The sequence below is a fragment of the Gobio gobio genome (genome assembly GCF_949357685.1).
Source record: "Gobio gobio genome assembly, chromosome: 22".
In the NCBI taxonomy this organism is placed as follows: domain Eukaryota; kingdom Metazoa; phylum Chordata; class Actinopteri; order Cypriniformes; family Gobionidae; genus Gobio; species Gobio gobio.
Window position 1 is genome coordinate 33,587,186 of NC_137118.1, and position 15,079 is coordinate 33,602,264.

A 15,079-nucleotide genomic window follows, 5' to 3' on the forward strand; every position below is an offset into this window, starting at 1 on the left:
AAATGGCAAGCTGGAGGCGAAGTGTGGGGTTTAATCCTCTTCGATAGACTGTCAGGAGGGCCCTTTCGTTCCACCCGCTTGCAGACGCTAGGGTTCGGAATTCAAGGGAGTATTCAGAAACGGATCTCTCACCTTGACATAACTGCACTAGTTAGTCGCTGACAGATGAATCTCCTACTGGACGCCCAAACACTTCTTTGAAATGATTTATGAAACCTTGTAATGAGGATGTAACCACAGTCTCTTGAAACCAAAGCGTTTCAGCCCACCTTAAAGCTGCCCCAGATAACTGCTGGATAATGAAGGAGATCTTTGATCTTTCCGTTGGATATTGCTGGGCTTGTTGTTCAAGGGCTAGCGAACATTGCAGTAAGAACGCGTTGCAATCTTCCGCCTGGCCTGAGAAGGGCGCTGGTTGGGAGGCAGGGTTGGCGATGTACACCAGTGTGGGAGCGGCGTTTGCGGAAGTACTGTCTTCGGGCTGCGTTGGATTCATGACGGTTAAGGTCAAACCTTCTGTCAGGATATAGGCAAGGAGGCAGAGGTAAGTGAATCCAAACACAGTGTTTATTAAGATGTGTAGAGTGCAAGGTGAGTGTGCAATGAATTCAGGTGCAGAATTTGTGAAGATTCCTCGATGCGGGGCTGAACACAGGTGAGTACTTCCACTTCAGGTATGTTGATACCAGACAGTCACAGTTCATTAATACTTGTCTTTTCTCTTTCAGATGGGGTTGATATCGAGAGAGCTCGGGGGAAACACTGGAAGCTCGGGAGAGCACAGGGTCACAGACACTGGAGAATCGAACAGGAGTCCAGGAGACAGAACAGCGACACAGAGGTTAGTGTTTCACAGGTGAGTATACGTTACTTCTTGGGATCTTGGGTGTATCGGAGGATCATGAGACATCAGTGTGGTGTCTACGTTGAGTCCGGAAGAACAGCACGTGCTATCTGAGGTTGATCGTTGATACCTGGAGCATTGTCATTTTCCAACCAGCTAAGACTGCTTTTCTGCATCACACTGCACACACCCAAAGCCCAAGTGAACCATGGATCAGTTAGAGGACTTAAAATTTGTAGTGATTGGAGCATTGTATTCACTGTCAAGAGAAAATCTAGTGATATTGTGTGACTTTTTGAATATAGGAGGGAGTGAACATGTCAACAAAAGCCGCACATTTGTCATTTCTGCCCTCGTAAGACATCTTGAGAGGGAGGGGTTACAAGAACTGGAAGATGAGGGCATGTCAGAACTTTTGTGTGTAAGAGACAAAATTGGTGACACTCAGCAGGGTAGTAAAATTGTCTCAGAGCAACAGATCGCACAGGTGGTTCAGAGCAGGCCCGGTTCTAGGCACCTATAGATGGGTGGGCTGGCAGATATCCCGGGTGGGCGTTTTTTTTTTTTTTGCGACCCATATACTATTGGCCTACAGCCATTTACATTCAAACAAGTCGAGCCAAGCATAAGAATACTTGTCACTGCATGAAAAGTTGGATTTTCGACCCCGTAAACGCCTGTAGACTCCCGGAAATCTCCCTAATTTTCGGCAGTTTTCGACAATTTAGAGGCAGCGAACGTTGCGTTCGTCTGTGCCACAAATTGTCGTAAACGAACCATGACGTAGGTGGAGAGCCCCCCGCTGAGAGACCGCACGGAGGTGCAACACCTCTAATTAGCATATGAATAGCAGCGAAACCAGAGAGTCAACGGCCTGCCTTGAATTTACTCACTCATTATTGGCTGAAGCCACTACATTTAAAAAAGAAAAATCCCTCGTGATTGGTTGGCAGATCACTGCAAACCAATCATTATTGGTCCCCCTGGCTCATTATAAATGTAAACCCCAATAATAATAATAAATATATAATTTATGTTGTAATAATTTGTTTTATATTAATGTTATTGTGCTATGAAGTATTCATACCATCAAGGAATATACGGGAAAATTATACGGACCGTGCCGTTTATTCAAAGAAAGAGCTTCATTTATAAGCATACAGCTGTTCATTCAAAGAAAGGGCTTCATTTATAAAACACAGCTGTTTATTCAAAGAAAGAGCTTTATTGTTAAACACACAACTATGTACAGTGCAGCAGTAATGTCTCGTAATGTAATGTAAAGTTCGGCGTGCTCCAGGCTGCGAGAGGGCGGTGGCCGCACAATCCATCCAGACACACCGTCAACAATGCCGTCTTCCTCATCAGATATGAGTTCAATGGTCGCGGACTTCCAAATGTCCACCTCATCCAGCACACTCTCGCTTCCAGCAACTGTAATACAATCCATAAAGACAATAAGCAACCTGAAAAATGCTCACATTGACAAAAAACGGATCTAATATAATAAATCTTACCCTTTTTCTTCTTGATCGACTCTGAGCTAAACTTCGCAGTTTCCGCCTGCGATGTAAGTTCAGGTTGTTTGTATCTGAAGCTCCGGCGTGTCGATTCATAATACGTCTTACAGGCAGCTGGAAAACAATTACATGAGACTACTATTAATAAAAACAGTCACGGTAAAATTAAACAAGGAATGAGAAACACATTAGAAGTTACTTACACACAATTTCGTCGTGATCAGCGGTTAAATCTGGACTCGCGGAAATCGCTCCAAGCAGATAAGAGCTCACAGCTTCGTTATGAGGCGAGGATAGTCTGTGAAAACAAAATGTGCAGTTTTAAGCTCGGATCTATTAACGCATCCATTTCCTTATACAGCTGAATAAAAGCATATTCTTTAAATCGTAACGTTACATTACCCATGCTCTGGTTCATAGCGCCTGCAGTTTGCCTCAGAGTTGTGAAGACGAAGACAGCTGAAAATTAGTCGAAAAAGTTGGCCGCGTCCGTGCAGAGGAGTTGAAGGGGAGCTGAAGGCGAAATGGCGTCCTGTCGTTGTTGATCACGAAAAAGCAAAGCAGCAAAAACACAAAGCAAAAAGAGTCCAAGGGTCCGTCCACACGGAGACACATTTCACTGTATACGTATACATTTTTTTATCGTATTGGCGTTTCGTCCACACGGATCCGGCGTTTTGGGAGACTGAAACCGCTATTTTTTGAAACCGGGTCCTAAAGTGGATACATCTGAAAACGACACCCTTGCGGTTTCTTGTATACGGCCAATCCGTCTATTTTGTGAAACGATGATGTCATCACACCACGTCCTGCGCAGGGAAGACTTAAAGGGGGAGTGGCCAAGATGGCGCTGTGATAGGTGGACGCGTTCATAACGTCTCGTCAGGAAATTTTGAAATAGGACGATTATATAGCCATTATAATAAAGACTTTGCTATTTATGAAAGTGTAAGTGATAGCTCTCTTCACTTTACCCCCCTTGTGCCAACTTATCTATGGGTAGAAAGAAAAATAGACAAACTTCCAACGTGACAGCAAATGTGCCTATGTCAACTATGGAGCCTGTTCTAAATGCTGATGGAAATGATAACACCGTTTCCTCTGTGGAATTGATTTCGTCTGAGAATATTGAGGATCATAACTGGTTCGATTCACGCCCAGATTTGAGTGATCTCCTAGCTACTCCCCTGCCTGAAACTCCCTTAAAACCCCTGTCAAAGAAAACAAAGCGGGAGCACATGGAAGGTAACGACTCTTCAGCGGAAATCCTGAAGGCCATTCGCGAACTTTCTGACAAATACGACACGATGTTTCTGAAAATCAACAAGAAAATCTCTGCAATTGATGCAACGACTGGATCTACTGCTAAGCAGATTGAGACTTTGTCGTCAACTGTTACTCAACTTGTTAACGAGGTAGCATCGCACAAGGAGTCTCTGAAAGTTGTGACGACGGAGATTCAGGTGCTACAAAAGGTGAATAAAACCCTGAAGGAAGAGGTGGGTGACTGTAAGCGTTACACTTGGAGATGGACATTAAAGCTACATGGCGTGAGAGAGAAGGATGGCGAGGATGTCCGGAAAGCTACTATCGAGGTCCTTAGCAACGTAGTTCCTGGTATCAGCGACAACCTTGAGGATGCAGTTGACATTGCACATCGTCTTGGCCAGAAAAGAAAGGATGGTTCCCACAGATCCATCATCATTCTTTTTGCTCTGCGTCGTTTTCGTGACGTCGTTTGGCAGGCTGCCAGAGGATGCAAATTTCTCACCGAGAACAAGTTGCGACTCATCGAAGCCCTTTCACCAGAAGATAGGGCTGCCAGAGAGAAACTTTGGCCCCTTGTGAAGAAAGCAAGAGAAGAGGGAAAGAAAGCATCTTTTCGTGGTTCGTTTGCCTTAATTGACGGGAAAAGATTCAACTACTCTGATGTAAAATAGTCAGTTGATGCGGAAAGCCTATGTTCCTTTAAAGGAATATGCTGAATAGCCTATTTTGACTATGCTGTTTCTTCGTTTTACATATAAGCGTGACCCACGTTACACTCAAGTTTACACTCAAGTTTATATAATCGACTCTTACTTTTTGCTCCTATCCATGAGCAACGAATTTTGTGCAAAAAAAAAAAAAAAAGTTTTGTTCCTCCTCTCGTTGAATCGCTACCTTTGTTGGACCTCTAATTTTGTAATATCGCCTACATAACTACGGCTCGCTATACAGTGACATTTTTCCCCTTTTGTTTTCTAATAAATGTTTCGTGACGAGCAAGTCGGTGAAGTGAATTTTCTCGAATTTAACGTTTGTGAATTATCTTTGGTTATATATTGTTCCTATTTCAAAATAGATTTTGTTATTGTTTGTTCAGATATAAGAGGTACAAGATCTGTTTTCTGTGTTTAATGGACTTTAAGTTTAATTCCTTTTCTGTTGTATCCTTAAATGTTAGGGGTTTACGTGATGCAGTAAAGAGGAAAGCTGTTTTTTTATTTTGTAAAAGCAGCGAGTCGGATATAATTCTTCTTCAGGAAACACATTCGTGTGAAATGGATGTAAAATTTTGGAAAAATCATTGGGGAAATACAATTTACTGTAGCCATGGCTCTAATCATTCTGCTGGAGTTTCGATTTTGTTGCACAAGTTTAAAGGGAACATACTAGGAGTGAAATCTTCCGATGAAGGTAGATGGATTATTTTATCGATTCAGCAGGACAATTCAGTATTTACTATTTGTAATATTTATGGATGTAACTCCCGTTCTGCCAACAAGTCTCTCTTTTCTCAGATAACCTCTAAATTGAAAGAAGTACTTGCTAATTATCCAGAGTCTTTTCTGATTTTGGCCGGGGATTTTAATGAGTGTTTGTATGACAACTTTGACAGATTTCCTCCCAGAAGCAACGATAGCTTGCTATCAAATATTAATATTTTATCATTGTGCACAGAATTTTCTCTTACAGATACATGGCGTTTTTTTCACCCTGATCTGCAGGAATTTACTTGGTCTAATAGTAATATGTCCTCCCAATCGAGAATTGACCTCTTCTTGATCTCTTCCTCAGCTCTTCAATTAGTTAGAGATGTCTCTCATTCTTTCGCACCCCTCTCAGATCATAAACAAATAAGTCTAAAATTGTGTAGCAACACTGATAAAACTTCAAAGTTACGTGGTTACTGGAAATTTAATAACTCTCTCTTAAAAGATGCATCCTTTAATGATGGTATAAAGAATTTGTTTTCAGATATATTTTTTGAAAATTTTAGTGATGGTTATAAAACAAAATGGGAATTCTTTAAATATAAGGCTAGGCAGATTGCCATTAAGAGAAGTAAAGAATTAAAAGCATCAAAAAATAAATGAACTACTAAATAAAATCAATATAATTTATTGCGAAAAACATTAGATCAGGAGGAAGAACTGCTTTTGAGAGAATTAAGTCTACAAATGAATCAAGTTTACTTGGATTTGGCTAGAGGGGTCTTTATTAGGTCAAAAGCCAAATGGATAGAGGAAGGAGAGACTAATTCCAGTTATTTTTTTGCGTTAGAGAAAAGGAATTGCAGGAGAAATTCATTAACAGCTTTAAATATTAATGGTGTCAAGTGCACTGATCCTACCATGATCTCTAAGTTTATTACAAGCTTTTATGACAAACTTTACACTTCCGAATTTAATATGGATAATTGTAAGATTTTTGTTGAAACAATTAAAAATTATATTCCTATCATTGATAATGATTTTAAAGACCTTTGTGAGTCTACTTTAACAATTGAGGAAATTAAATCTGCACTCTTCTCTATGAAGAGAGGAAAATCCCCCGGTATTGATGGATTTTCTGTTGAATTTCACGTCCATTTTTGGGACTTAATAAAATCCCCTCTACTTTGCATGTACAAAGAATGTGTTGCTCAGAAAGAAATGACTACATCAATGAAACAGGGTATAATTTATCTTATTCCAAAACCTGAAAAAGATTCCCTCTTAATTGATAATTGGCGACCAATTACACTCTTAACAGTTGATTATAAGATCTTGGCCTTGGTATATGCTAATCGATTGAAATTTAAGCTTAATCAAATTATAGCAGAAACGCAGTCAGGTTTTGTCAAAGGTAGGCATATAAGCAATAATATAAGACTTGTTTTAGATTTATTAGATTATGCTGATTTTGTACACTCTAAAGCCATTATTCTTTTCTTAGATTTTTACAAGGCTTTCGACACCATTGAACATGGATTTCTCCTGCAATCACTCAGGCTGTTTGGTTTTGGGGATTCTTTTGTTAACATAATTGAAATGTTTTATAAAGGAATTAGTAGTTCCGTCATAGTCAATATGCACACCTCCCAAAGATTTGTCATAAGGCGTGGTGTCAGACAGGGTTGCCCGATTTCACCCTTTTTATTTATTTTGGTTACGGAATTATTATCATTGAGTATTATGCACAATCAGAACTTAAAGGGTATCTCCATCTTCGATAGGGAAATCAAAATCTCGCAGCTGGCTGATGACACCACCCTTTTTCTAAAAGATAAAAGTCAAATCTCTAGCGCCATTCAGATAGTTAAAAAGGTCTCGTATGCTTCTGGGTTAAAGTTAAATATGTCCAAATGTGAGATAATGTCATTGCATAATTGTGATGACACGGTAATTGATAGTATTCCAGTCAAAGACACAATAAAGTATTTAGGTATTCATCTAACTAAAAATCTAGTTACCAGACAACAACTTAATTTTTCTAGTCGGATTAAAAAAACCCAAAATATTCTTAATCTCTGGTTACAAAGAGATCTCTCTCTCTATGGTAGGGTTCTCCTCTCTAAAGCAGAAGGCCTTTCTCGCTTTGTATATCCTTCCCTTTCTTTATATGTGACTGATTGTTCTGCTAAATGTGTCAATAAAATTTTCCTTGACTTTATATGGAAAAACAGGTCTCATAAACTTAAAAAAACAGTAATTTCCAATAGTAGAAGTGATGGGGGACTAGAAGTGTTAAATTATCATAATATTATTAATGTGTTTAAAATAAACTGGCTTAAAAGATGTTTAATAAATCCAACATCTATATGATGAACTCACTTCCTACTTTTTCACATTTTTTGATCGAGGTAGACTCGCTGCTTAAATCTTTTAGGTTAACTAGCAATACAAAATGTGATCGATTCCTGAAACAATATGAACAATTCTTTTGTAATGAATCTGATGTTCAAGTTTAACCAGCTTTCTCATGTATTGACAATCCCCCCACCCTTTTTTGTATTTGTATTTGTATTTTTATTTGTATTTTATTTATTTATTTTATTTTATTTACTTATATTGTCCCTTGTCTTTTATATGTCCTTTTCATATGTATGTAAAGGTTTTTTATTTTATTTTATTTTATTTTATTTTATATGCTTCCTTTAGATATTTGACTCTACATACAAACGTCTTTTATGTCTTATCTCTAATGTTCTCCTGAAAGTATTTGTATATTTGTACGGTTCTTGAATAAAAAAATTTTTAAAAAAATTCACCCAAAAAAAAAAAAAAAAGACTTAAAGGGGATACAACTACGGGCACTGGGCATGCGCACATCAATACTGCGTTGTTTAATTACTGTATTTGCATTATTATAAGGGTATGTTTAGGGTTGGTATAGGTGTATGTGTTAATAAAACACATCTGGTAAGTAGCAAATTTATTTATTGTTATTTTATTGTGAGATTTTACCTCACCTCCGACTGTTGCCGTACCCCTTCTAGCCACAACTCTTCTTCTCCGTTTTTAGTGTATTTCTGTGGCAGAATTACAGTGCCACATACTGGCCTGGCATGTATACTACATCGTTTTGAGCCGTTTTCATGCTCTCGTGTGTACGCTGATATATCTTGAAACGAGGAAAAAAAAAAGATCGGAAAGGGAAAGTTCTGGCTTCGTGTGGACATGGCCCAAAACACGTCTGTTTAAAGCTTGTCTTCAAGTTTTGTACGCGTCATGGCCATGACCTGTGTGTGTGTGTGTGTGTGTGTGTGTCTGCCTGCACAGATGTGTGTGTGTGTGTGTGTGTGTGTGTGTGTGTGTGTGTGTGTGTGTGTGTGTGTGTGTGTGTGTGTGTGTGTGTGTGTGTGTGTGTGTGTGTGTGTGTGTGTGTGTGTGTGTGTGTGTGTGTGTGTGAGAGAGAGAGAGAGAGAGAGAGAGATCAAGAGTCAGGAAATCAGTCCACAGAGGGGCTTAATTTATCCCTATATTCTTCAACCTCATTGAGGTTTCAGACCACCAAGGAGCTCCAGAAAAACCTATTATATTTATTTTCACTTTATTTAAGTTAATGGGTGTGGCAAAAGTGCTTCAATTACATATAGGCATAACACCGTAACTTTTTATTTTGTGTGTATTTTTTTTTACATGGTTATTGCTAATGACATACAGAGTAATTAATCTACTCTGTTTGCCCAGACAAGTTGAATCTACTTAAAAAATTGGAGCAAACTGGTTGCCCTAAAAAAAAATTTTTAGTAATGTGAACTAAAACGAGTACATTTAACTGAAAAATGTTTTAGTTTAAAAAATTCAGAACCTAGATAAAACGTCTTGGTTACGGATGTAACCCTCGTTCCCTGAGGAGGGAACGGAGACGTAACGTTAGTGACTAACGAATGGGGGTTTCGCTTAGAAGCCTATCAACTTCGAGTTTTGAGAAAACGCCCAATGGCGTGCCAATGCCATGGGGCATGCGGAATTTGCATACGTAGCTCCGCCTCACTGCGTGAGTATATAAGGAAGTACGAGGCAATATCGCATTATGTTACCTGCTTGAGGAGCCAAGACTGAACTCCTGCGTTCCAGGTAGCACAGCTCGAAGTGGCAAGGGGAACTTACGTCTCCGTTCCCTCCTCAGGGAACGAGGGTTACATCCGTAACCGAGACGTTCCCTTTCGTTCAGTCACTACGACGTAACGTTAGTGACTAACGAATGGGGGTCCCAATATAATCCCGCCACTCAGCTGTCTTCCAGTGCCCTGCGTAAGTGTGAGTACCCTGTCGTAAGACTAGTACGGATGAAGGACTCCCACTTAACACAGGAATACCAAGGTACACTGGGAAGCATATCCCAGTGAGGGAATGCCAAAGATGCCTACCCGTGGGGAGAACTTAAGAGACACATATGACCCGGAGAGGGTTGCATATGGAAGATCTCTAGGGTACCAGCCGAAGGTGGATTTTTAACCCTAGGGGTGGCGGGGACACGCCAAGGGAAGAAACCCGCTCACTGCGGAGACTTACGGTGAAATACACATGTGGGGGTCGCCGGAGGGAACCATGCACATGGGGCACCTAGCCGGACATGAGGGTCTGGGCTCGAAAGGGCAGACTGAACTGATGTCGGCGTCGACAGTGCTGGAGGAGCTCAGGGCTCTCGGGGAGCTCACCTGAGGAAATATCGCACGTATCCAGTCCGTGGAGTGGAGTGGCGAGCAAGCGAAGACACCTGAGCCTGGCCCATCACCGGCCCCTCGGGGGGGCGAGTACATAGTCGGACACTGGCTCCACTCGGAGATTGTAGAATCTGGCGAATGTGTTGGGTGTCGCCCAGCCTGCAGCTCTGCAGATGTCTGCTAGCGAGGCGCCATGCGCTAGAGCCCAAGAGGAGGCCACACTCCGGGTGGAGTGTGCCCTCACACCAAGGGGACATGGTCGGCCTTGCTGCTGGTAAGCCAAAGCAATGGTGTCCACTATCCAGTGAGACAGCCTTTGCTTTGAGAGAGCACTTCCCTTCCGCTCTCCACCATAACAGACAAAGAGCTGGTCTGAGGTCCTGAAACACTGCGTCATGTCTACATAGGCGCGAAGGGCGCGTACTGGACAGAGCAATGCCAAGGCTGGGTCTGCCTCCTCCAAAGGCAGCGCTTGCAGGTTCACGGATGGAGTCTCCATTCTCCCGGGAGAGGCTGAAACCGCGAGAGCTCATCGGCTGCGTGGTTCAGGACTCCCGGAATATGGACAGCACGAAGGGACCTCAGGCGCTTCTGACTCCATAGGATGAGATGGCGGGCGAGTTGAGACATGCGGCGGGAGCGTAGACCGCCCTGGTGGTTGATGTACGCTACTACGGCCGTGTTGTCTGTCCGGACAAGCACATGTTGGCCCTTCAGCAACGCTCGGAAGCGGTGCAGGGCGAACCGTACTGCCAGCAACTCGAGGCAATTGACATGCAGGAGGCGCTGGGGTCCTGTCCAGGAGTCCGCGGCTGCTTGTCCATTGCACATGGCACCCCAGCCCGTGGCAGAGGCATCCGTCGATACGACAACATGCCTGGAAACTCGTTCTAAGGGCACACCGGCCCGTAGAAAGCTGAGGTTCGACCACGGGGTGAGTGTCTGTAAGCAGGCCCGAGTCACTTGGACCCGGAGCGTGCCAGACTGCCATGCCCATCTCGGGACTCGATCGCGAAGCCAGTGCTGAAGCGGTCTCATATGAAGCAATCCGAGCGGCGTTACCGCGGCTGCAGATGCCATATGCCCCAGGAGCCTCTGAAATAGTTTCAGTGGAACCGCATTCTTGCTCTCGATTTGTCGGAGGCAAGTCAGCAGAGACTGCGCGCGCTCGCTCGAAAGCTGCGCGTACATGGCGACCGAGTCGATCTCCATACCGAGAAAAGAGATCCTCTGCATGGGGCAAAGTTTGCTCTTCTCCCAGTTGACCCGAAGGCCCAGACGGGTTAAGTGGTGGAGAACCAGATCTCTGTGTCCGCAAACCTGCTCTCGAGAGTGGCCTAGTATGAGCCAGTCGTCGAGGTAGTTCAGGATGCGGACCCCGTGCTGCCAAAGGGGCGCAAGGGCTGCCTCGGCGATCTTCGTGAAGACGCGAGGGGACAGAGATAACCCGAATGGGAGAACTGCGTACTGGTATGCCCGCCCCTCGAAAGCAAACCGTAGGAACGGTCTGTGTCGAGGAAGGATGGAGACATGGAAGTAGGCGTCCTTCAGGTCGATCGCTGCAAACCAATCGTACGGACGAACGCATTCGAAAAGGCGTTTCGCAGTCAACATCCCGAACGGAAGCCGGTGAAGGGATCGGTTCAAGATGCGAAGGTCCAGGATTGGCCGTAACCCACCGGTTTTCTTGGGTACAATGAAGTAGGGGCTGTAGAACCCCGACCTCATTTCGGCTGGAGGGACAGGCTCGATCGCACCCTTCGCCAGTAGAGTGGCAATCTCCGCACGCATGACGGGGGCATGGGCCCCGGTCATGGTATAGCGGACTCCCCTGTAACGGGGAGGAGCCTGCGCGAACTGAATCGCGTAGCCGAGCCTGATGGTCCGGGCAACCCAGCGGGACAGCCCCGGAAGCTGAAGCCAGGCTTCCAGAGACTGCACCAACGGGGTCATACGGACGACAGACGTACCCTGGGTGGGGCAGCGAGGCAGCGTTACCGGCGCGGACAGGGGAGGCTGTTGGGCGTCCCCGGGTCGGAGCACGGTTAACGGCTGCGCCCTGACAGAGGAGACCAGGGAAGGACTCGCGTTCCACTGGGGTCTGCTCTGCCAGGGGGCTGGCGACAGAGAGGGACGAGAGTGCCGAGACCCGAGGGTGGCGCGCACTGCCGTCACCGAACTCTGGGGGCTCAGGGATGGGGTTGTCAGTTCTTTCTTTAACCACATTAGGGTGCTGCTGACCCGGGGGCCAGCAGCTGAACAAAAGATTCTCCCCCGGCCCTCCACCGGGGGAAGGAGCGGCCCTGCCGCCGTCTCCTGGAAAGAACTGCCCATCCATGAGCCGTCCGCATCAGGAGCGCCGCTTAGCCTGCCGTTTCTTCGCGGGCTGCGGGGCTGGAGCGGACTGGGACGCCTTCCTGCGGCTGCCTCTGCGCGGCCCGGGTGGAGGCTGCTGCTTGGGTGGCGCAGAGGCGGAGGAAGCCGCGGGAGGGCGTCCTCGGCGGCGAGCAGGCTGAGGCACCTGCGCGGGCGGTGGGGTGGAGGCAGCAGCTGACCGCCGGGGCAGGATGTATTTTATTGCCTCAGTCTGCTTCTGAGCGGCCGAGAACTGTTGGGCGAAGCTCTCGACCGCTCCGCCGAATAGCCCATCCTGCGATATGGGGGCGTTGAGGAAACGTGTTCGCTCAGCGTCGCGCATATCAGACAGGTTGAGCCATAGGTGTCTCTCCTGGACCACATTTGTGGACATCACCTGACCCAGGGAGCGTGCGGTCACCTTCGTCGCCCGGAGAGCGAGGTCGGTGGCGGCACGCAACTCATTGCTGAGTCCTGGATCAGCCCCTCTCTCGTGCATATCACACAGCAACTTGGCTTGGTAAGCCTGAAGAGTTGCCATGGTATGCAAAGAAGCGGCGGCCTGCCCCGCAGCTCTATAGGACTTCGCCACCAGGGATGACGAAAACCTACAGGCTTTGGAGGGGTGCTTTGGGTCACCACGCCAGGACGAAGCGCTCTGAGGACACAGTTGCATCGCAACAGAACGTTCGACTGGGGGGACCCCAGTGTACCCATGAGCCGCGGCTCCATCAAGAGAGGTGAAGGCGGAAGAGGCCGCCAAACGTTCACGGGAAGACAACGGGGCCTTCCAGGAACGCGCGACCTCTTCATGCACCTCGGGGAAGAAAGGTATTGGAGGAGCGGCCGGACGGGTGTCCGAACGCGCCGCCCCCAAAAACCAATCATCCAACCGCGAACGCTCGGGCTGAGGCGGAGGGTTCCACTCCAGTCCAAGCGCTGCGGCAGCCCGAGATAGCATGGCTGTCAACTCTGGGTCCGACTCGGGCAATGCTGGCGCACCCGAAGGTGGCAGCACAGCCGAATCATCATCCTCAGATGACTCCAGCCCACATTGTGATGCGGCGATAGACATCACTTCCTCTTCCGCCGCGCCAAACGCCACAGTCGGGACAGCAGGAGCCGGCCCCGATGTAGACGCCTGAGCGCGGACCGGGTCAAGTGCCTGAGAGGGGGGTGTGGGCCGAGGAACTAGCGTCGGAGCTTTGTTCCACACCGTCACCCTCAGATCACCCTGGTCACCAGCCAAAGTGCCGCCTCCAGAGGAGACCGCAGATTGGGGGGTGGCGGAGGGGACTCTCGTTCCGGCATCAGCACGGAACTCACGGAGTCTCGATCGAAGCACTGAGATGGCCAGGTTCCCGCAGAGGGAACATGAATCATCCACGAGCGCTGCCTGAGCGTGCTGAAAGCCCAAACACGTCACACAGCGCTCGTGCCCGTCAAAAGAAAAAAGCGATCTACCGCACCCAGAAGTGCACGGACGAAACATCCTGAAAAGGACGTGTCACGTGCAAGCTCTTTTATGAGAGGAAACTTTGCAGCCGATGCCGAAGCGCCCAGGGAAACACACACCAGCTGGATGCAGACCACTGCACAGATCAGCAGGCAGGAAGTATGCGATCACTGGAACGCGCAGTCACACCAACACCGACTGGAAAGCTGCTCGTCTCGAAGAAGCTGACAGAGTCTCAGAAGGCTGTAGGAGTGAAGAGGTAGGTACTCTTGGCTCCGAAAGCAGAAAACATAATGCGATATTGCCTCGTACTTCCTTATATACTCACGCAGTGAGGCGGAGCTACGTATGCAAATTCCACATGCCCCATGGCATTGGCACGCCATTGGGCGTTTTCTCAAAACTCGAAGTTGATAGGCTTCTAAGCGAAACCCCCATTCGTTAGTCACTAACGTTACGTCGTAGTGACTGAACGAAAGGGAACTCCCCCTGCTGCTACTCTGATTTGCATTTGTGTAGCTCACAGCATGTTCATTTACATGTTAAAGCCTCCCCTAGAATTAAGGGGAGCGGGGGTCATGGGGGGACAACTGCCAAGCAAGGCCCACGTCAATTTCCGTCAATTTACGGCAGTTTTCGGTGTTGTCTGCAAATTGCCGTGCACAGTCGTAAACCTGTAGTTTCACGGCAATCTACAGTGCCACATACTGACGAAAATCCCACTTTTCATGCAGTGTGTATACATTGGTCATTTGACTCTATTCTCCATTAAACCACTAGATGGCACAAAAATTCAGCTCCGCACTTTTCCACACAAACGCTTTTGATTATTGATGCATATTCGCAACGCAAAGTTGATTCTGCACTAATTTGATAGTTAGACCTATATATGGGAGGCTAATTAACTGGTTAACCAACCAACAAGAATTTTAACCAATTAAACGTTTGGTTGAAAAAAAAAAAACCAGGTAAGTCACGTATAAGTCACATTTGATTGCATTCAGAATAACCAGAATAATACCGGTAAATAAAGCGAAAAGTTATAATGTACTACAAACATTATAAACACTACAAACATAGCTATAGGTTATTTTATTTCCCCTCACTCCACAACAAATTGTAATGAGTAGGAATATGGTGTGGCCCCTTTAAGAGCTGCGCACTCCCTGTTGAACTGTCTGCAGACCACAATGCATTGAATGTGTGCACTGCGCCTCGAGCACTCTCATGTATGTTTTATTTTCTGTTGCTTAAATCAAGTTGTTTTGTTGATTAAGTAACGCTGTGGACGGTATAGCGTTTGTGACGGACTGTTACGCGAGTTTCACAGGGAATAAAGTGGAGCTGTGAAATGTCCACCGCGTCTGTGTCTACAATAACTCCAGTTAAAGGGTTAGTTCACCCAAAAATGAAAATTCTGTCATTAATTACTTACCCTCATGTCGTTCGACACCCGTAAGACCCGTAAGGGCACAATGCACGGTACA